The 23,102-nt window shown below is 38.9% G+C and overlaps 1 protein-coding gene across 1 annotated transcript in view; it reads right to left on the bottom strand.

Annotated features, from left to right (window-relative positions):
* The window catches only part of cactin (cactin, spliceosome C complex subunit), a 197,070-nt gene that overhangs the window by 27,317 nt on the left and 146,651 nt on the right, over positions 1–23,102 (bottom strand). The gene's annotated exons all lie outside the window — the stretch shown is intronic.

The following is a 23,102-nucleotide window of genomic DNA, read 5'->3' as shown; positions in this document are numbered from 1 at the left end:
ATAGTGAGGCAAGGATTCAATTTTGTTACCAATTTTTACAGTCTGTCATTTGAAGCAGAGTAGCATGCAAATACAGCGCACATTTTACTGGCCAGCGGAAAAGTGGCAACTTGCCACGGACTGAGTAGTGCTGCTGTACAGTTATAAAAATCAAGACCCTGTACAGGTCTAATGTTCTTACACTTTTTTGGCTTTGTAAAATGATCCATATATTTTCTTCACTTAATAGTTTCTTATCATCATCCTCTCAGTGACATCAAAAGCTACTAAGAAACTGAGGAGTAAAGTAGAGAACCTGCTCACTGTTCCCACACTTTATTTATTCCACTCCCAGTTTGTTGCCAATCAAGTTCTTTCTTCTTCAACATTAAGCAAGGTACCATTAAACCACACTGTTTTAAGATATTTGGCTAAATTCGCACTTTTAGGCAGTATTCTTATGATAACTCGATTGCCTTGCAGTGACGTAAATTTCTGCTGCCGTCCTTACGTTCCCATAAATGCAATGACTGAAATTTCCATCCTGGCTCAGTATGGCTTTGTTGAGGTTTCCACGGATACCTATCGATATTTTTTGGCAATCCTAATACGTCTAAGAGATGTTGGTAATTGTATTTCTGATGATGATGCTTGTTGTTTAAAGGGGCCTAACATCTAGGTCATCAGGCCCCAATGGTACGAGATGAGACAAAATGTAATGACAATTAAAATTCCAAAATTCATCCAATGATCAGAATTCAAAACATGATGATGAAGAATGAATGAATATGAATGTAAAATAATCAGCAGATTCAACTCACAATACTGAAATAATTCCAAAATCCAACCACAGACTACAATTCAAAAAGATGACGACGGACAATGATTATGAATTTAAAACCATCAGTGGATCTGACCCCACTCTGCTCCTCTTTTCCATAAAATAAACTGAACAAGGGACTGCTTCAAAAGCAAAATTGTAAGTCGATGATGCTTGTTGTCTAAAGAGGTCCAAAATCCAGGTCACCCACCTCTCATAATGGTACTAATCTCTGGTACAGTAGAACCATGGTGTTCCTCACAAAGTGGTACTAATCACAGGCAACGCCCAGACCTGTGGTGTTCCTCACATAATGGTACTAATCATGGGTAACGTAGACCCATGGTGCTCCTCATATAGTGGTGTTAATCACGGGTACTGTAAACCCAGAGTGATCAACCCACGATGATACTTATCACAGACCCATGGTGTTCCTCACATAGTGGTACTAATCGCTAGTTAAGTTGACCCTTGTGTTCCTCGTGTGACAGTACTAATCACAGGTAATCTCATGGCTAACGTTCCATCATTCTTTGGTCGCCATTTTTAGCCGCCTCTTATGGCAGGCAAGGGATACCGTAGGTATATTCTTCATTTGCATCCCCCACCCACAGGGGGTAATTGTATTTCAGCCGTCTCAGCCTTTAAGCTACGTATTTCACTGTCAAAGAGGTTAAAAATGTCGTTCGAAACTTGTTTCAGTCAACTGCCGTGAAAAGCTCTGGTGAAGATGAGGTCAACATCATGACCGAATTGAAGCTAGAATATTACTTTTTTGGAGGAAAGAGATGTCACCAGTGATGATTTTCCTGATGAACATGGCATTGAATGAACTTCGAGTGATATTAGCAGCAGTAGTGTCCGCCTCTGTAGCACAACAATTAGCACTATTAACTGCCGTCCTCAGTGGCCTGGAATTTAAGAATGGTAGGAGGGCTGGTACATGGTTAAACTGGTACATGCAGCTCACCTCCATTGGGGTTGTGTCTGAAAAGAGCTTCACCACCTCAGGATGAGGACACAAATTTACTTACTAGCAGTAGTAGTTTTGAGGAATTAGATGACATTATTGAAGAAAATGAAAAAGGGGATGCAGGTGGACATATGCATAACCTCGAAGAATGGAAGTGGACAATGAACGAAATATTACGTGGTGAAACACAGACGGAAAACTGAACACTATAGTAGCAAGAAGATTAGGCGATAATCCAGGGAAGGCTGAAGTGCTAGGTGAGATTTTGACGAACGAATTTTGGGAACAAGTCAAGAATGAAACTAACACTACTGCGGTAAAGTTACTCCACAAAATTGAAAATAATCCTACAAAAAAACAAAATTTCTGATGAGGAAAACTGGTTTCCTGTCACAAAAGCCAAACGAAAGGCCCATTTTGCTTTATTTACGTTTCAAACTAAACAGTCTTCAGCTCAAGAATAATAGACTAAAAGAAGGGTTAGAGAAACACCAATTATTTTGGAAGGCAACATCCGGTTCTGTAGCTATTTTCATATCTCCTCCATATCTTGTCTTTGTTTCCTTTAGAATTTCATCCATAACCGTTATAAACATACTGTAAGTGGAGACAATATACTTCCCTGTTTTAGTCCAGTTTGGTTTCTAAACCGATCTGTTCTTCTTCTCACTGATGTCTGGACACAACTGAAACAATTCTTATACACTGCTTTCACTAGTCACCTCAACTGCCTTCCACATCCTTTTCTTTCTGGAGTTTCTCATACCTTTTTTCATTAGTAATCTCATGGTAAATATAGGGTCTATCGATGACCTACCCCGTCGAAATTCACACTGATCTACTTCTAAATTTCTTTCCAACCTTCCTCCCATGCTCCTTTCCATTATTCTCTCCAATATTTTGGCGAATTGTAACAACAGTGTAATACCATCCTGTCACCTTTCTTAAATACTGGCATAAAGATTATTGTATACCACGGTATATTTTCTGTACACTGTAATGAAGAATGAAACATTCAATAAACCCATCACTGGCATGTACTTCACAATCTGAAGATGTATAATAAGATAGATAGATACATAGACCATTATGCCTTTCAGTGTTCAGTCTGCAAGCCTCTGTGAATTTACTGTATGTCTCCAAAATCCTCTATTTGCAACTAGTGCTGTGGCCTCATTTGGTTCTATTCCTCTTATCTTTAAATAGTTAGAAACCGAGTTTAACCATCATCGTCATTGGTCTCCCTCTACTTCTCTTACCCTCTATAACAGGCTCCATTATTCTCCAAGGTAACCTATCCTCCTCCATTCGACTGACACGACCCCACCACCGAAGCCGGTTTATGTGTACAGCTTCATCCATCGAGTTCATTCATAACTTAGCCTTTATCTCCTCATTCCGAGTACCCTCCTGCCATTGTTCCACCGGTTTGTATCAACAATCATTCTCGCTACTTTCATGTCTGTTACTTCTAACTTATGAATCAGATATCCCGAGTCCACCCACCTTTCGCACCCAACAAGCAAAGTTGGTCTGAAAACAGACTGATGTAAAGATAGTTTTGTCCGGGAGCTGACTTCCTTCTTACAGAATATTGTTGATCGGAACTGCAAGCTCACTGCATTAGCTTTACTGCAACTTGATCTAATCTCACATACTATATTACCATCCTGGCAGAAAACACATCCTAAATACTTGAAATTATCTACCTGTTCCAGCTTTGCATCATCAATCTGACATTCAATATAGTTGAATTTCTTACCTACTGTCATCAATTTAGTTTTGAAAAGGCTAATTTTCATACCAAACTCACTGCACCTATTTTCAAGTTAAAAGATATTAGACTGCAGGCTTTTGGCACAATCTGCCATTAAGACCAAATCGTCAGCATAGGTCAGACTGCTTACTACATTTCCACCTAACTGAATCTCTCCCTGCCACTTTATACCTTTCAGCAGATGATCCATGTAAACTACAAACAACAAAGGTGAAAGATTACAGCCTTGTCTAACCCCTGTAAGTACCCTGAACCAGGAACTAATTCTACCATCAATTCTCATCGCAGCCCAATTGTCAACATAAATGCCTTTGATTGATTTTAATAATCTATCCTTGATCCCATAGTCCCCCAGTATGGTGAACATCTTTTCCATCGGTACCCTGTCATATGCTTTCTCTAGATCTACAAAACATAAACACAGCTGTCTATTCCTCTCGTAGCATTTTTCAATTACCTGGTACACACTGAAAATCTGATCCTGATAGCCCCTCTGTGGTCTAAAATCACACTGGTTTTCATCCCACTACCCCTCAACCACTGATTGCACCCTCCTTTCCAAGATGCCAATGAATACTTTGCCTGGTATGAAAATCAATGAGATACCCCGATAGTTGTTGCAATCCTTCCTGTTCCTTTGCTTCTCAATAGGTGCAATTACGACTTTTGTCCAATCTGAAGGTACCTTACCAACACTCTATGCTAATCTTACTACTCTATGAAACCATTTCATCCCTGCCTTCCCACTATATTTCACCATTTCAGGTATAATTTCATCTATTCTTGCTGCTTTATGACAATGGAGTTTATTTACCATCCATTCCACTTCCTCAAGCATAATTTCACCAACATCATTTTCCTCCTCCCCATGAGCTCCGTTGGTCACGACACCACCATGAAGATTTCTTTTTACGTTGAGAAAATGTTCAAAATATTCCCTCCTCGTGTTGAGTGATTCCCTTAGGATCTATTATGAGTTTACCTGAATTACCCAAAACACTGTTCATTTCCTTTTTCCTTCCCTTCCTAAGATTCTTTATTACTGTCTAGAATGGTTTCCCTGCTGCTTGACCTAGCCTTTCCAGGTTATTACCAAAATCTTCCCATAACTTCTTTTTGAATTCAACAACTATTTGTTTTGCCCTGTTTCTATCATCTACGTACAGTTCCCTGTCTGCCATTTCTGATATGCCTTCTTTTTATGTTTACAAGCTACTCTCACTTCATCATTCCACCAAGATGTTCGCTTTTTCCCATCTTTACACACAGTTTTTTCCAGGCATTCCCTTGCTGTTTCTCCTACAGCATCCCTTCTCTTTCCATTCTTTCTATATCCTGAACGTGCTTATTATCCACTGTTCGGAAGTTCTCACTAATCATATCCATGTATTTCCGTCTTATTTTCCTCGTCCTGAAGATTTTCCACCCTTATTCCGTTTCAGACATATTTCACTTTCTCTATCCTAGGCCTAGAGATACTTAGTTCACTACAGATCAGATAGTGGTTTGTTTCATGGAAAAATCGCTGAAAAACCCGTACATTCCTAACAAACTTCCTGAGTTCGAAGTCGGTTAAGATATAATCTATTAGGGATCTGGTACCCCTACCCTCCCATGTGTAGCAGTGAATAGCCTTAGCTTGAAGAAGGTATTCGTAACTGCTAAACCCATACCAGCACAGACGTCCAGCAGACGCTTCCCAATCTTATAAGCTTCCATATCTTCCCCACATTTACCAATCACCCTTTCGTATCCTTCAGTTCTATTTCCAACTCTTGCACTGAAATTGCTCATTAGCACTATTCTATCCTTGTTGTTGACCCTGACTACGATGTCACTCAATACTTCATAAAACTTGTCCATTTCATCCTCATCTGCATCCTCACATGGTAAATACACTGAGACAATTCTCGTCCTAATTCCTCCAACTGCCAAATCTACCCTCATCATTCGCTTGTTTACATGCCTAACTGAAACTATGTTGCTTGCACTGGTACTGCTGACAAACAGCCCTACCCCATACTCAGCCCTTCCCTTTCTAACATCCGTCAAGTACACTTTATAATCTCCTATCTCTTCCTTGTTATCTCCCCTTACCCAAATATCACTTACTTCTAGCACACCTAGATGCATCCGCTTTGCTGACTCAGCCAGTTCTACTTTCTTTCTACCATAAGCCAGTTCTACTTTCTTTCTACCATAAGTCCCATTAATATTGATAGCTCTCCATCGAATTCCATTTTGTTTGCCAAGTTGTTTCCAGGGAGTCCCTCACCTGTCAAATGGGAGTAGGACTCTGTTACTCCCATAGGTCTGAGGCTTGCTTAAAATGTTCTGAGCTCAGTAAATTCATGAAGCAGGATGCTACCCTACTTATATATAGTCCAAGTGAGGATCTCTCCTCTAACGGGTTAGGGACCACGGCGGATTTTATAGCCCTAGCCGCCTGAGCACAAGGAAGGCCACGACTCAGAATATGCCTGAGGTGCCCACTCCCATTCCATAGCAACTGGTATCCCGACTCTCAAGACCACTTACTAGGCCACTCAGTCGTTGCCCGTGGTTCACGAGCTAGGAAGTGACTACAGTAACCCGCACCATGAACCACGATGTATAATAGTAGTAATAATAATAATAATAATAATAATAATAATAATAATAATAATAATAATAATAATAATAATAATTACAACGTACCACAAGAAATAAATTTCATAAACAATTAATTTACCACATAACGTAGTAAGGGGAGGCCACGAGATTCTTCTCAAAGGACATTACAGGGACGTAAATTAACACAAATGGAATGCATGACCAAAGGCAGAAATGGGTCACAATGATTGGTCAACATAAAATAGGTCCCAATAAGGTCCCCAAAATTCACCACACTTCACTAAGAGGTAAGAACGAAGCAGCTCAATACATTGGGGACACGCCCACACAAATTAATTATCAATCATCAAGAATTAAGAGCAAACAGCTCAAATCATAAGGGACACCCACATAAAATCAATTCTTCATCATCACCATCATCATCATCATCATCATCCTAAACCATCTCCAGTTTCCCGGGTGTGGTAATAAAATCAATTATCCATCAATAAATAAACAATTATCCCCATGGACAACGGTTGCCATAGAGACAACAACATGTACAAGACCCACAGAAGCATGAATGAATAATTACATAAAGAAAAAGGAAAATCAGAGAAAGAAAATTTAAAGGAAGAAAGAGACTTTGATCCCCAGAGAAAATCCTGTGGTCTCAATCATTTTAGTGGATGACTTCCCATCAGCAATTCAATCCCATCCAATATTAATAAGGTATAATTAAAATAATTTTCATAACACTTAAACATTTCACAGAAGAATGTAGAAACTTTAATAGGTTTTGAGATTTCTCCCTCCCATACGGAGGTTTAGACTGTGTAGCCAGTAAGTCAGTTACATATTCATGTTTCAAACTTTTAATGTTCAATTAATCTGAATATCCACCAAATATTAATATCCACAGGACGACCTTAAGTCAGCCAAATTAAATAAGTTTCAAAGACGTTTCTGTCCAGCTCCAGGAGGAAAACATAAACTTGAAGAAGATAACTTACTTTGAGTCCTTGGAACAGTGCTAATGCTAGGGCATTAGCAGAGATCTTATTACTCACTCAACTGCCAGGAATCAGGAAATAGTAAATAAATTAGCAGCAGACATCCACTCTCTGGTAAATAATTAAAAACTTGAGGGCTTTAAAGCCCTCGTGATTTATGAGCTATCCTGGCATGGTTAGCTGAATAGATGCTCTACACACGAGCCACCTCATAACGCGTCTATTCTCCATCATGGCTAACAATAGACTCGAAGCACGCCAGCAAGGCAACACAAAGCAGAATATGGCTGAAGAGCAGACGAACCTCGAGAGAGAGACTCGCTCTACAGCTGATCCAACACCGGACTGGAAAATAACTTGTGACAGGAGGGAAATACATAATATTTTAACGACAGAATATATCTCCGCAGGCGGAGAAGATGCAATTAAACTTAGCGACATAAGCCGCACAGAAAATAATAATAGAACCAAGTTGGAATTAAATTCCTCAGTGACACTGATTTCAAAGGCAAGATAGCCGGGCCAAAAATGTATTCGGGAGAGGCTTCAGGCACGTCCCCTCGGGGACACTATTATTTTAAAAAGGGACATGTTTTGTCACTTCCTTTCTTGTGATACATCTTCAGCCTAAAAAATAACTATAATAAGAAACATGATATTCTTGGTAACACAAAAAACAATGACTATCCTTAAATTGTTTACGAGACAAAATTATTCAGTCTATCATGTAAACACAGTTAAAAAAACAGTTTATGTTGTTAAAAGGTTTTATGTCACAGGAACAAATTACTAGATTTTTTAAAAAGAATCTGCTTTACGTTGCACCAACACAGACAGGTCTTATGGCGATGATGGGATAGGAGAGGCTTAGGAGTGGGAAGGAAGCAGCCATGGTCTTAACCCTAGAATCATAAAGTCCCTCCAGTGTAACACGAATCATAAACTTTCGTCTGTTAGACTACCAAAAAGAAAAGTACTTTACTAACATTAAAAACCCAACATTTTACACAAAATACAGAATATTATACTTAAAACTACCACACTTAGTGATGACAATACACTTTGGTCAGTTTTTCCTCAATAAGCACATTCAATGCACTGTTTTGCCTGATGATCAAGACAAATGTGCCTTCGGCATGTCTTACAAAAGAATCGGGTCATTCTTCTTTTCTTTGATGGAAAAAACGCACAAATTTTTCTTCCTTCAGCAGTACCTGATTGAGGCTCTTCAGGAATGCCATCTTTTCCAAGAATTTCAGCGATGGTCCTCTTCAGGCTGCGCCTCAAATTTGGTGTCTGAAGTCTCTCTTGCAGCTTTGGAGCCATTAGCATTTCGGATATATCCTTAGCAAACTCTCGCCTTGAAAGTGGCTTTTGGCCTTTCGAACCATCTTATGCACATAAATAATGTATCCATTGACAAGTGGACAAGTGACAAGTGATTAATCATACTATAAAAGATACACATTGGCCATCTTCTCATTTTTCTTGAAGAGGAAATTAATGTTGACATTTCATCAAAAGTATCCACGGCACCTTTAGTCCCTTTGTAGTCTTCCGTCATATCTGGTTTCCCACTGGCTGCTATTGTTCCTACTTCATGGCATGTAGAAAGGAGGATTACATTCTTGTTTGGTTTTCCTTTATAGGATACCATTGTTTTTATACCATCATAACAAAACATGGAGGACCCAAGCTTTCTTCCTTTGACTGTTTTCATCTCTGGCGGTACCTGTGGCTTGTCTTTTCTCATTGTTCCAATGATTGTCAGGTTTTGGTCGCAATGCAGAGAATCAGCCAGACGAACTGAGGTGAACCAATTGTCGGTCGTAATATTTCTGTTTGATCCATGTATTGGCCGGGTAATTTCATTCGCAAAATACATGGCCAAAGGGAGGTTTGTTGGATTAGTACCTTTACCAAGATATGGGATCGCATTGAGCATGTACTTCGTTTTAACATCACATAAAATGATTTTTATCCCATATTTATTGGGCTTTTTGGGCATATACATGCGACATGGACAGCGGCCTCAAAATGTGATCAGCTGTTCATCGACTGTCAAGAAACCCCCTGGAATATAGTTACGAGTGCAGGCTGAAACAAACTGATCCCAAAGCTCATGTATAGGTGCAAACTTATCATGTTCACGACGCAAAGGTCTGGTTGTCTTGTCGTCAAATCTAAGACTGTTTATAAGAAAGTCAAAACGGTCTTTTGACATGCAAGATACATAGCGTGATCCACTGAAACTAGAGTCAAATAATTCTTTAGAGTTCACATGCTTACTTTTCTGAGCAGATGACAGTACTAACAGTCCCATGAGAGATTTAATTTCTACTAAATTAGTTGTGCAATTGGTTGAGGTTATATTTCTGTATTTTTTATTTTTATCAGTGATTTCAGTATTGGTGTAACTATTTGGTTTAGCATATCATCAGAAAAAAATAAAGTGAAAGCATCTATTGGACTTTCCACTTTTGCTCCATCATTTACTGGCCTTTGTCTCGTATAAATAATATTTCAAGCTGGTGTTTGACTTCCAGCCCTTTGTGGCTTTTTTGCGGACCTCTTATGACCGTCTTGTCCTCTGAGAATCGTTTTCCTTGGATAAATTATATTTGGGTGGCTACTGTTGTTTCTATCATTATCGTTATCACTGTCAGATTCCGAATGTTGATTACTATTACTTGCCTGATGTGCGCCCTGAGATGAAGTTTGAAGTTCTTCACTTGCCGATTGGTCGCTTTCATCTTCTGAGCTGTTGAGCAATGAGGTATGGTCGGCATCACTGTCTGACAATGCAATGATTCTTCTACAACATCTTCAACTTCACTTACATCACTTTCATTAACACTAATGTCTCCTGAAGAGAGTGGTTCTCTGTCTAATTCAGAAAGAACTGCCGCTATCAATTCATCATCGTGCGCTAGATTTTTCATTTCAGTATCCTATTAAGCTTACGTATTACGAACAAAAAACATTACTGTAATAAACCAAATATTCACACTATTTACAGCTATGTACAAATCACGAACACTTTCACAAATAAACTTTCGTCTCTCAGACAACGGTCATATTACAGCGAACAAACAACTGGACCTTTATACTTGAAACCAAGGTCAGCACTGATTGTTGATAGCTGGGGAAGAATAGATGAAGGGGGAAGGCACAGTTCATTATCGTCTCGAAATTCCCATGGAAACTACAGAGGTGCGTAGTCTGGGAGATGAAAGTTTATGATTCTAGGGTTAATTAAGGTACAGCCCCAGCATTTGCCCGGTGTGAAAATGGGAAACCACGGAAAACCATCTTCAGGGCTGCCAACAGCAGGGTTCGAACCCACTATCTTCCGGATGCAAGCTCACAGCCGCGCGCCCATAACCGCACGGCCCAAATTACTAGATGATAAAAGTTCCATTGTGATTTGATTCTCAAGATTAAAAAAATAATGTGAAGATCACAGTGTTCTAAAAGTGGAAATAATATCTTGAATTAGGTTAATGCTTGAGTATGTATGTATGTGGTTGAACAGGGCTTGTTTTTTCCTAGGTGAAATTTCCCAATATACTGGTTGTGTAGCTGGACAAATCATGTGATCCATATATTAGGGGTATGTGAAATATTCAAAAAAGAAAAAAGGTAAGAGACTGTGCAATTTCTAAGGTAAATGAGGTTTTTGCAGCATCTGAGTACTTACTTCTCTGCCCAGTTTCTCTCTCTCTTGTACAACCGGCTTGTGTGCAGTTCAGTGTGGGACTGCTGCTTGCTGTTTTAAGTTATAATGCTTTGAGTTACAGAGATTTCATTTCGATTGTTGTTAGGGTTATTTCTTTGGTCAATGTTAATAAAAATATTTTCATATATGTTAAAGAGAGTGCCTTTATTAATTACTTTAGGAAGGAAAGATCTTGTTCAATATTGGATGTAGACTCCTGGATTTGAGATTTTAGATCTAGTGTCAATTTCATGATGATTAAAAAACAAAGAATTGCTTGTTGAAGGTCTTAAAAGCTATATAAGTTCTGTCTAAAAGATTTGTGATTTGATATATATGATCATTATTATAGGTAAATGTGATACAGTTATCTCTTTATTTTGTTTTTGGTTCTCTAGCAAGAGTAGTCACAGGCTTATTTATGATTTTAGCGAGCGAGCTGTTGAACTGGACGAACGTGTTTTCCCAGCGCTCTAAAGAAAAGTTTTTTTACCATGGGTTGTGCGTTGGAAATTTACCGGGCGAGGATAGAAATGTGGTACAGGCAGGTAAGGCCCTCCTGCTCGCAACAGTGCGGTCTTGCTGGACCTAGTAACTTAAGGTTCCTGGCAGTTGTTATATCAGCCTTATTGGTTATTGGTGGTGTTGAGTTGAACCCAGGACCTGCAGTGGAGTGTGATGTTCAGAGACCCACAGAAGCGACAGCAATTAAGCATTCAACATGGGGCAAGAACTTAAAAATTGGATTCAAGTGTGTGATGTGCTTAAAGTGGTTCCGTTTTGGCTGTGCTAAGGTGAAGAAAGAAGATTGTCCGCACAACTTTTGGTTTTGTAAAATTTGTGACGCTGTGGAAAATATGAGGGAAGCAATCAAGGCGAGAGACTTGAAAATAGAAAATCTAGAGCAAAAGCTTGCAGAATTTGAAGAAACAGTGAAAGCACAGATAGAAAATATCACAAAAAGGAACAAGGAAGCAGAACGTGACTATATTCCTACAGTTGAACCAGGGAAGGAAAGTGATTCGATCATAAAACATTCACGTGACATACTCATCATGGGTGACTTAATGATATTATGCTAGAGTAGTGATATTTCAAGGAGGACTGGTTAAAAAGGTACAGTGTTATCTGGGAATAAAAATGGAACAGCTGTCTCAGCAGGTTGCAAGAGTGGAAGATAGCAATGATGTGTGTTAGTGCTTCATGTAGGGACCAACGATCTTAGAAGAAAGGTGTCAGTAGACCAATGGGAGAGGTGTATGAACTGGCGAGTGCAGCTAAGGAAAAGTTTAAGAAAGTGATGATCATACTTAGTGGCGCAGTGCGAAGGAAGGACATACCTCTACGGCGGGTGAAGGCTTTGAATTACTGAATGGACTGGGTGTGCCAGCAGCTAGATTTGGTGTATGTGGAGACGGACTGTTGGATAGGAGACTGGTACTTCGCACGGCATGGACTGCTCTTGAATAGGTGAGGCTCCTACGAGTTAGGAAATTTACACAAGAGAGTCATTGAGTCGTGCCGGCAAGGATGAGGAAGACTGGAGTTGGAGGAGGGCTGCCAACTGGAGCTGACGGCAGGCAATGAACAGCTATGGATAATAGACTAAGGAGATAAGACTCTTAAGACTACTGTAGGTGAATTGTCAAAGCGTACAAAATAAATTTATTGAATTTTGGAATTTTGCTGAATCATACCGTGTGAATATTGTAATTTGTCTAGAGTCATGGCTGAATGGGAATGTAAATAGTAGCGAAGTAAATCAGGGTGATTCATTATATATAGAAGGGACAGAGAGTCTAGAGGTGGCGGAGTATTTATCTCTGTGTGAAAGAACATAGGTAGTCGTGTAAAATAGGTTGATGAAAATCACACAATGCTGTGTGTGCAAATCATGGATTAAGGGAATTCCAACCCCATTCAAATAATAGGAATATATAGGGTGCCTGGTAACAAATTCTCAATACTCGATAGGCTGTACGATGTTATGTATACAGGCAAGAATATGACCTAAATCTTCTGGACATAAACTGGTCTGGCGAGGCTACAGTCAGGTTGCGGTAAAGAAGCTAATTAGGGACAGCGGATTTACCCATAGTAGACTTTCCTACTAGAGGAAACAACACTTTAGATGTTTATCTTGTAAGATCCAATGACTTACACATTAGTTGTGTTGGCAGTACCATTCTGCTGTAAAGCTGACCCCTTTAAATTACAAGATTTTCTATGGCAAATATTTCCCAGCTGGACATCACAAGGCAGGCACATAAACGTAAACATAATGTGGGATAATTTTGATGATGATATTAATAGGGCTACTGAGAAGTTTGAGCCCTTTAAATTACTAAAACGGAACCCAGATCCCGAATACTACAATAGTAAAAATTAGGAACCTTAAAGGAAAGTAAGGAAAGCGTACAACAAAAGGCAATTTAGTTTGGAGCATACGAATGGGTTTCACAAGCTGTACAAAGAACTAGTTTCTGAAAAGAAAGCTGCTCATGATAAATATATGAAAGGGACCATGCGGTTAGGGACGCGCAGCTGTGAGCTTGCATCCAGGAGATAGTGGGTTCGAACCCCACTGTTGGCAGCCCTGAAGATGGTTTTCCTTGGTTTCCCATTTTCACACCAGGCAAATGCTGGGGCTGTACCTTAATTAAGGCTATGGCCACTTCCTTCCCATTCCTAAGCCTTTCCTCTCCCACTGTTGCCGTAAAACCTATCTTTGTCAGTGCAACGTAAAGCAAATAGAAAAAAATAAAAAAATATATGAAAAGTATACTTTCTTCCAGGAAAAATGGGTGGAAAAATCTCTATAAGTATGTTAAGAAAAGGAAAGGAGCCAGCCATGATGTGTCAATGATAATGTCTAGAGAAGGTGAGGTAATTACTGACGATCTACTAGCTAATGAATTAAATCATTGGTATGGAAACGCATTTAATGAGCAGAATAGCCTGGCGACAGACATTATCGATAACACCGATTGTTCTCTCTTCCAAATAAGCCGTAGAAAAATTCAGGAAAGAATTAAGAACTTAAGGAAAGATAAGTGGAGAGGGCCTGATAATATTGCAGGGGAGGTTCTGAAACTGCGAGATAGAACTATTATACGCTATTTGGAAATATTATTTACTGTGTCTCTCAACAATACACAAATTCCAGATGACTGGAAGAAAGCAACTGTAGTCCCAATTTTTAAAGGGGGCAACAGGCTGCTAACGGACAACTACAGACCCATTACCCTTACATCCATTGTATGCAAACAAATGGAACATCTCATTTCAGAATATCTAAGAGAACAATGGGAGAAAAGCTCATGGATTAATGGCCGTCAACACGGTTTTAGAAAAGGTTTCACCTGCGAGAGCAGATGTTGTCACTCTTTCAAGATATTACCAGTCATTAAACAAAGGTGTGGGGGTCGAAGGGGTACTATGTGATCCTGTGGGTTCACTTCTTGCTGGCGGAAGTGTACTAACAAAACACAGGAAATGCCATTTATTCCTACCAAGTCAGATACATGCACGTCCACGCCATGGCCCCTGGGCAACGGGTACACTGCGTGTACACGGCTAAGTCATGTAAGGACGAAAAAGTGAGTTCCCAACGCTTTAAAATGGGGACCCACCAGCTACGGGAGACAACCCCGAAAGAAAACATCGACCCTCCAAGATTGCTGGGGGTTGGCGTTGGGCTGACAACCCAATCTGTAAAAAAAACTAGTTACGAAATCTGAAGAAGAAATAGCCGGCCTGACCTTTTTATGACGACCTCGAAAACGTGTAAAGGACTTGAAAATTTGGTTGATGGAATGTTTTAACTCTGTACCAAGCTGAAAACCTAAGAAAGTTGCTCGATCTGCAGGATGCGTATCGACTAGATATTATTGCTATTCAAGAAGTGAGATGGATTGGTGAAGGAGTGATACAGAGAAAGAATCACATGGTATTCTATAGGTGCCACACGAAGGATCACATGTTTGGTACTGGTTTCATTGTCAATAAACATATAAAACATATTATGGATTTTCAGGCAAAATTGCATAGATTGTGCAGACTTAGAACCAGGAAGGAAGTTCTTCAATTACAGTCTTATCTGTGCACATGCTCCAACTGAAGAGAAGAGTGACGAAGATAAAGATTCATTTTATGATGAATTTGATGAAATTATAATGAGTGCCTAAGAGCAGACTCTAAAATAATCTTTGGGGATTTGAATGCTAAGATAGGAAAGGAAGACGGATACATACCTCGTATTGGAAAATACAGCTTGCATGATATTTCTAATGATAATGGAATCAGACTTAATACATTTTGCATCCTCAAGAAATATGGCAGTGGGAAGTACAACTTTTAATCACAAGGTCATACATAAAATGACATGGAAGTCTCCAGAGAGAAGTATTTTAAATCAAATTGACTACCTCCAAATAGATGCAAGACACTTCTCTAACTTGATGGATGTTAGAAGTTATAGGGGGGCCAATATTGACTCTGACCACTACCTTGTGGTAGGAATCCAATGCAAGAAAGTTCAACAGTGCTCGGGTGAAGGAGTCTGAAACTGCTTTGAGATATGCTAACTTGCTTAATGAGGCCCTGACCGATTTGCCTAATAATGAGAGTACTGATGAAATCTGGAAGAATTTTAGACACACTATTGAAAAATGCAAATGGAGTTTTAGGAAGGGAAGAGAAAGTTTGGCACAACAACTGGTTTGATGAAGAGTGTGCATGAGCAACAACCTTAAAAAATGAAGCATACAAGAGAATACAACGGAGGAACCACACCCGAAAAGCAGTGGAAGAGTATAGAACTTCCAGAAGAGAAGAAAAGAGATTGCACAAGAAGAAAGAGAGACAGTATGAGAGGAGAGAATTGGAAGAAATGGAAAGGTTGAAAGGGATGAAAGAAATGTGAGCTTTCTATCAGAAGTTGTAAGGATTTCCAGCCTAGAACAAATTTATGTAGAGATAAAGATGGCATAATTAATGGGCAGCGAGGAAGCAATACTGGAAAGATGGGTCCAATATTTTGATGAACTGTTGAATGAAAGTCCAGCTGATGACCAAGAAACCTTACCTCCTGCAAATACAAGAAAATCAGAAATAGATACCTACTACTGAGGAAATTGAGCTTGCCATTAAGAAGTTAAAGAATAACAAAGCCTCGTGAATGGATTTAATACAATCAGAGCCTGTCAAAAATGCTGGAAAAGAATTTGTTAAACACTTTCACAAACTAGTGGCCAAGATATGGGTAGCTGAAACAATCCCTGATGAATGGAATGTAGGTATCATCTGCCCGATACATAAGAAGGTGATATTCTGATGTGTTCTAACTGTAGAAGTATCTGCCTATTATACATTGCATATAAAATATTTTCCTATATTTTCTTTAGCAGATTGGTGCCTTACGTGGAAAATACGGTTGGCAACTATTAATGCGGATTTCACCAAGGAAGATCTACTATTGATCAGATCTTCACAATCTGCCAGATACTTGAAAAATGTAAAGAATTTGGAATTTGAATGAATGAATGAATGAATGAATGAATGAATGAATGAATGAATGAATGAATGAATGAGGCGTAGGGATGTGGCGACCCCATCGCCCAGTGGGTAACCACTGCAGTTAGCCACCCGAGTATTGGCGGGAAAACCATACGTATTTAAGGTAGGAGGAAATGCCTGCCTTTCGCCAGAAAACATCATGAGGCCCTCTAAGGCTAACAACCTTAGTTGTACAATGTTGGACTATGTCCAACCCCTAAAATGAACATTAATATCATGGAACAAGCTTCTTACGAATTAAATTACCCTGAAGACAAAATCAGGCTTTCGGATTCCAGGGTGCCTGACATTTTGAAGCTCGTGAGTGAATCAGAGCACCACAAGAACATTGCTAAATTCAAGAATAAGAGAAAATACTATTTTGGAACATTCAACATCAACTCCCTTATTCAGGTTGGAAAACTGAAACAGTTAACAGCGGAGCTACATAGACTCGATATCTCGATATTGGCCCTCCAGGAAACGCGGTACATGGATGAAGAACCTTTTGAATCAGATGGGTTCAGAATCTTCAAAGGAAAGGCCGGAAGAAAGATCATGAAAAACGTCCCGCAACTGGGAACAGCCTTTGTAGTAAACAAAAAGTTTCTAAACACTATAGTCGACTTCAAGAGTGTAAACTCAAGACTATCACTCATGACGATCAAATCAGCGAATAAGAAATACACGCTGATAAATGCTCATGCACCAATAAATGAGGATAATAAAAAGAACCCCGATATGGTTGAAGAGTTTTGGGACAAACTGGGGGATGAAATACTAAAGATCCCAAAAAATAACATCAAAATTCTCCTGGGGGACTTCAATGCACAAATGGGGTGGGAAAGGAAGTACATTGAAATAGTTGGAGAATATCCGGCACACAACAGGACAAATAAAAACGGAGAAAGACTGATCAATTTATGCAATATGAACAACTTCAAACTCATGTCTACCCATTTCAAAGCACGCCCCAACAAAAAGAAAACATGGGTATCACCAAACCCCTTGCTAGGCGATTTTCAACTGGACCATGTAGCGATATCCAAGAACAATTACAAGGAAATTCATAATGTCAAAGTTAGAAAAGCGGTTAATGTAACATCAGACCATTATTTATCACAGATTAAGATGAATTTCATACCCGGACGAAAAACACATATCTGTGGCAATAGAGTGCCAAAAATTGACCGTGAATTGCTCATCCAAGAAAAGAGGGAAGAATACAGGAAAAAGCTACAGGTGCCAAAAAATTGGAATGAAGTGACAAAAAGTCTGCAGGAGCCAGCAGTTGAATTAGCGTCTACGAAACGTCGAAGCAAGCATGCATGGTGGAATGCAGAATGTGAAAATGCACTCAAAGAAAGATTTGAGGCATGGAAATCATGGAATGAGAATAAGACTGTGACAAATTTGGAAAAATCACGAGAAATAAGGAAACAAACCCACCAAACACTGAGAAGAGTCAGAAGAGAACACCTTAGGGCAGAAGTCACAGCAATGGATGAAAACTTCAAGAAAAACAATACCAGATTATTCCATAGGGCCTTTAAAAATAGAATCAAAGGCTATATAGCATCGAGCCTGCATTTCAAGAAAACGGACGGAACTCTTGCCCTCAACAATAAAGATAACTGTGAGATCCTTGCAAAGTACTTTGAAGACCTCCTTAACTGTGAATCACCACGAGAAAAATTGGAGATTGAGAAGGACACAATCCAGAACCCAGATTCTGAACCACCCGATGAGGAAGAAGTAAGGGAAGTAATAAACTCCCTAAAGAACAACAAAGCATCTGGTGAAGATGGAGTAATAGCAGAACTGTGGAAGATAGCCAATGACGCCTTTATCACTGAAGTGACAGAACTGTTCCGGAATATTTGGAGAGATGAGAAAATACCAGAAGACTGGCTAGTGGCATTAATACACCCACTACATAAAAAGGGACCGAAAACAGACGTCAACAACTACCGAGGAATATCACTTTTATCTGTCATGTATAAGATTTTTTCAAAACTCCTATTGAACAGACTGACACCGCAAATTGACCACAAGTTGGGAGAATATCAGGGTGGCTTCAGGAGAGGGCGCTCTTGTCAGGACCATATCCTAAGTCTAAAAATGATAATCAAATATTACAATGCGTGGCCAAAGAACATCTTCATCTCTTTCGTTGATTTTCAAAAAGCATACGATTCAATAGATAGAGACACATTGATGGAAATTTTGAGAGAATACGGTATCGATCAAAAAACACTCAACTTACTTAGGTTAACACTAACAAACACCATATCCAAAGTGAAATTTCGAGGAGAGATCAGCAAACCCTTCCAGATAAAAACAGGTCTGAGACAGGGTGACAGCTTATCTCCAACACTCTTCAACGTGGTTCTAGATAAGGTCATGAAAACACTGTGGAAACATAATGACTCAGGTGCTATAATAGGTAGTAAAAATAAACATGTCAAACCCAAGTGTTTGGCCTTTGCTGATGATTTGGCACTCTTCGCTGAGACAGAACAGGAAGCAATAACACAGATAAATGAACTACAGGAGATAGCCGAGAAAACAGGTTTAAAAATCTCCGTCACGAAAACAGAGATGATGAGCATGGATAGGAATTATGTGAAGAGAACAATGAAGACGAAATTTGGCGAAGTGAAGGTCACAAAGCAGTTTAAATACCTGGGAGAAATTATCAGCAGCAACGGGATGGATAAAGAGGTCATGGAAAATAGAAGACTTAAGTTGGAAAGGCTAAACATTGCCACCAAAGCCATTTACAACAAAAAGAATCTCTCCATCAATGCGAAACTAAGACATTATGATGCTGTGGTAAAACCAGTGATTCTGTATGGGGTGGAAACAGCAACACTAACGAACCTGGAAAAACTACTAAAGATTGAAAGGAGAATATTGAGGATGATTTACGGCCCAAGGGTGGTAGAGGGAAACTACCGATTACGCTCAAATAAGGAGATATACAAAATAACAGAAGACCTGGAAACAACAATAAGGAAAAGACGGTTGCGATTCTATGGACACATGGTCAGAATGGATCCAACAAGGTTAAATAAACAAATTTTTAATAAAATATACTACTTGAAGAGCCAGGGGGGATATGCCAAGCAGATGAAGGAAGAACTCAAGAGGTTAGGAATTGCATATGAAGAATGTCGTGATAGAGACCAATTCAGGAAAAGACTTTCCAACATAAAAGTTCTGGTTGAAGAAAAGAAAGAGCGCAGAGGGGGAAGATGGACTGAAGAGAGAAGAGCGCAACATTCTGAAAGAATGAAGGCACTGTGGAGAAAGAGGAAGGGATGATTAGAAGGAAGTGAAGTGGTATTGGCGTGGTCCTAAGTTTGGCCGGTTCGCAAGAAAGAAAAAAAAGAATGAATGAATTGATACACAACATCTCTTCATCAACTTCACAAGACATTAATATGGCATGGTGGTAGGTAGTTGTGTGGTGGTGAAGCTCCCTCAAATTGTATAATTTCAGTGTGTTATACCATGTGTATGCAGCTAGAAAGGTATGTACTTCTAACAATTAACATTTTACTATCAGACTGATAAATACGTGTGCTTCGAAATTCTGAAAGAACAGTAAAATTCCAAAAAAAGTGAGTACAAATTGTGTAGGTTAGATGTAAACAAACAATAGTGAATACACTGTTACAAACAGACAATTTCAAACTAAAGGAGTACTATCGCAGTTGAACTATCGATTCACCGCTTCGCAAATTCTCCGCTATGAATTCATGTGTAAAATGTGGTAAAACTATTGGCAAACGGAACAGTTGGCAGAATCGGAGGGACGGTTATGGAAGTGTAAGACGTGTCAGGTTATAGCCAGTGGTGATAAAACGCAGGTGCCATCTGTTAGTGATATCTATCAACTACTAACTGAATTGAAAAATGAAGTAGCGAAAGTTAAAACAGAGATGAAAAGTGTAAAGACTGAACTAGAGAACGTGAAAATAAAGAACATGGAAACAGAACGGGAACTAGGCAAGAGTTTAGAATTAACTCATGAGAAACTTGACACTGCCGCGGAGCTAATTAAGCTACAATCAAAAGAAATAGTGCTGTGCTTAGAAAACATTCACAAACTGAAAGAGGAGAACCTTCAACTTAAAACCCAGCTTAATGATGTAACATTGCAGCTTGACGATTTAGACCAGTATGGTAGGAGGAATTCCATTGAAATTCATGGAATTCCTGAAACGAAAACAGAAGACACGTTGGAATTAGTGAAGGTGTTAGATCGAGCACTGGACATTGAAGTGAACAACGAAATGATCGACACCTGCCAGAGATTAAAGAAACAACCCCATCAGTCTTCAGCGGGAATCATTGTGAAGTTTGTGCAGAGAACAGATAAAGAAAACTTTATTCGGAGACGTAAAGTGAAGAGAAATCTGAACGCATCCCAGCTTGGGTTTCCAAGTAATGGAATAATCTACATAAACCAGAACTTAACTCCTTATCGTAAGAAAATTCTTGGACATGCACACAGATTGAGGAATGAAAAGAACTATGCGTATTTGTGGGTTGATCCTTCAGGCAACATAAAGCCTCACAACCGGGAAGAGGACCAGTACGTGTATAACCTAAAAACACTTGAAGACGTCAGTAAGTTAAACTAAAATGACTTATCTTTCAAACTCATAATGGATTCTAATATAATTTCTATTTATTATCAGAATGTGAGAGGACTCAATATCAAACTAAATGAATTTTGCGTAAATAGTACCGATTCAGAACATGATGTATTGTTAATTTCCGAGACATGGTTAAGTAGTGACGTCAGCAATAGTCAACTCTTAGATAATAGGTATAATAGGTAGAATGGGTACCAAGAGGGGAGGAGGCGTACTTATTGCTGTAAATCAAGAGATTATGTCACAACAACTAGATTTAAAATTTAAGGATACTGAGGCAGTATGTGTTAAAATAGTGTTACACCATCATACGTACTACCTTGTATCTGTATACTTTCCACTTGCCAGTGATCTAGAAACATACTTAACATTTTATAATTTATTTGAAACTAATGAAAAACTTCAAAGCCAGGATATCATACTTGTAGATGATTTCAACCTTCCATTAATAGTTAGTTCAGATTATGATATGTTAAATGGTGGAATCGCATACAAGTCCCTAGCTAATTTTATGTCTCTGTATCAACTGAAATCTCTTAATAATGTTTTGAACATTAATGATAGAACTCTTGATCTCGTTTTAACTAATTTAAGTGGTTTAACTGTGAGCAGAGAGCAATATCCGTTAGTTCCAGAAGATGCACACCATCCTGCACTAACAATTATTCTAGAACCAAGAGGTGAACGTGATCGAATAAAGCAAAATCGTACTATAGCGTATGATTTTCAGAAAGCAAATTTCCTTGGTATGTATAACATGTTTCGAGAAACAGACTGGTCTGAGTTGGGGAAAATTGAAAATGTAGATGAAGCAGTAGAACATTTTTACGGAAATGTAAATTCTGTATTTGAAGCCACGGTCCCCAAAAGAGCATTTTTTAGAGAACTAAATACCCGGTTTGGTTTACTTCGGAAATAATCCATAATATTAAGTTGAAAGAATTACATAGAAGACGTCAAAAATGTTCTGATCACAGTATAAATGTATATAAACAACTCAGGAAATATGTTAAAACCTTAATCAACAAAGCACACAATCGTTATATCTCTGAAATTCAAAACAACATCATGAAAGACACTGAATCATTCTGGAATTTTATTAAAAATCGCCCACCCTCATCGGAGGGTCTGCCTTACAAGGGCTGCACTCGGCTAGAAATAGCCACAAGAAATTATTAAAAATAAGCGAATTCAAAAAGATCCACCCTTACAGGGTATGAAACTTAATAATATTATGTTAGATAATAGTCAAAGTATTTCCAATGGTTTGGCAACGTTCTTTAAATCTGTATACTCTTCTTCTCCACCTTCTTACGCTATTCCGGATACACCGCGATTACTGGTAAACGATTCCCTAGGAGTTGAATCTATACCCACAAGCGAATATAAAGCAGCTATTATGAAATTAAAGTCCAAAAAATCATGTGGCCCTGATGGGATACCTCACTACATCCTAAAAGCATGTTCTGAAGTGTTACTCATTCCTCTTCTGAGAGTGTATAATTTGATACTTAAGAAGCAGATATTTCCCAAAGCCTGGAAAATATCGAGAGTTTGTCCAATCTTTAAATCTGGTGACAATAAGATGATTGAGAATTATCGACCTGTCTGTATTTTGTGCGCTCTGTGCTAAATCCTAGAACAGATTTTATATTGTCGTATTTTCGCTCATGTAAAGAGGGCTATAAGTGAATATCAGCATGGCTTTATTCCTGGTAGATCGACAATAAGCAATCTTGTTAATTTTATGCAGTATTCTTTTAATGTTCTACATAGGCGAGGAAATGTTGATGTAATTTACTTGGATTTTTTGAAAGCCTTTGATGAAATTGATCACGACATTTTATTGAAAAAGCTCTCTGATTTTGGAATGACTTTGCCAATGCTAACACTGATTTCATCCTACCTTAGAGACAGAAAACAGTATGTAGCATATTGCAACTGTAATTCAGACATTTTTTCTGTATATTCTGGTGTTCCACAGGGTTCAAAACCTGGGTCCGTTGC

This window comes from Anabrus simplex, chromosome 5 (genome assembly GCF_040414725.1).
Source record: "Anabrus simplex isolate iqAnaSimp1 chromosome 5, ASM4041472v1, whole genome shotgun sequence".
Lineage (NCBI taxonomy): Eukaryota > Metazoa > Arthropoda > Insecta > Orthoptera > Tettigoniidae > Anabrus > Anabrus simplex.
The sequence above is the reverse complement of the archived record's forward strand: the minus strand, read 5'-3'. Positions and strand labels throughout refer to the sequence as shown.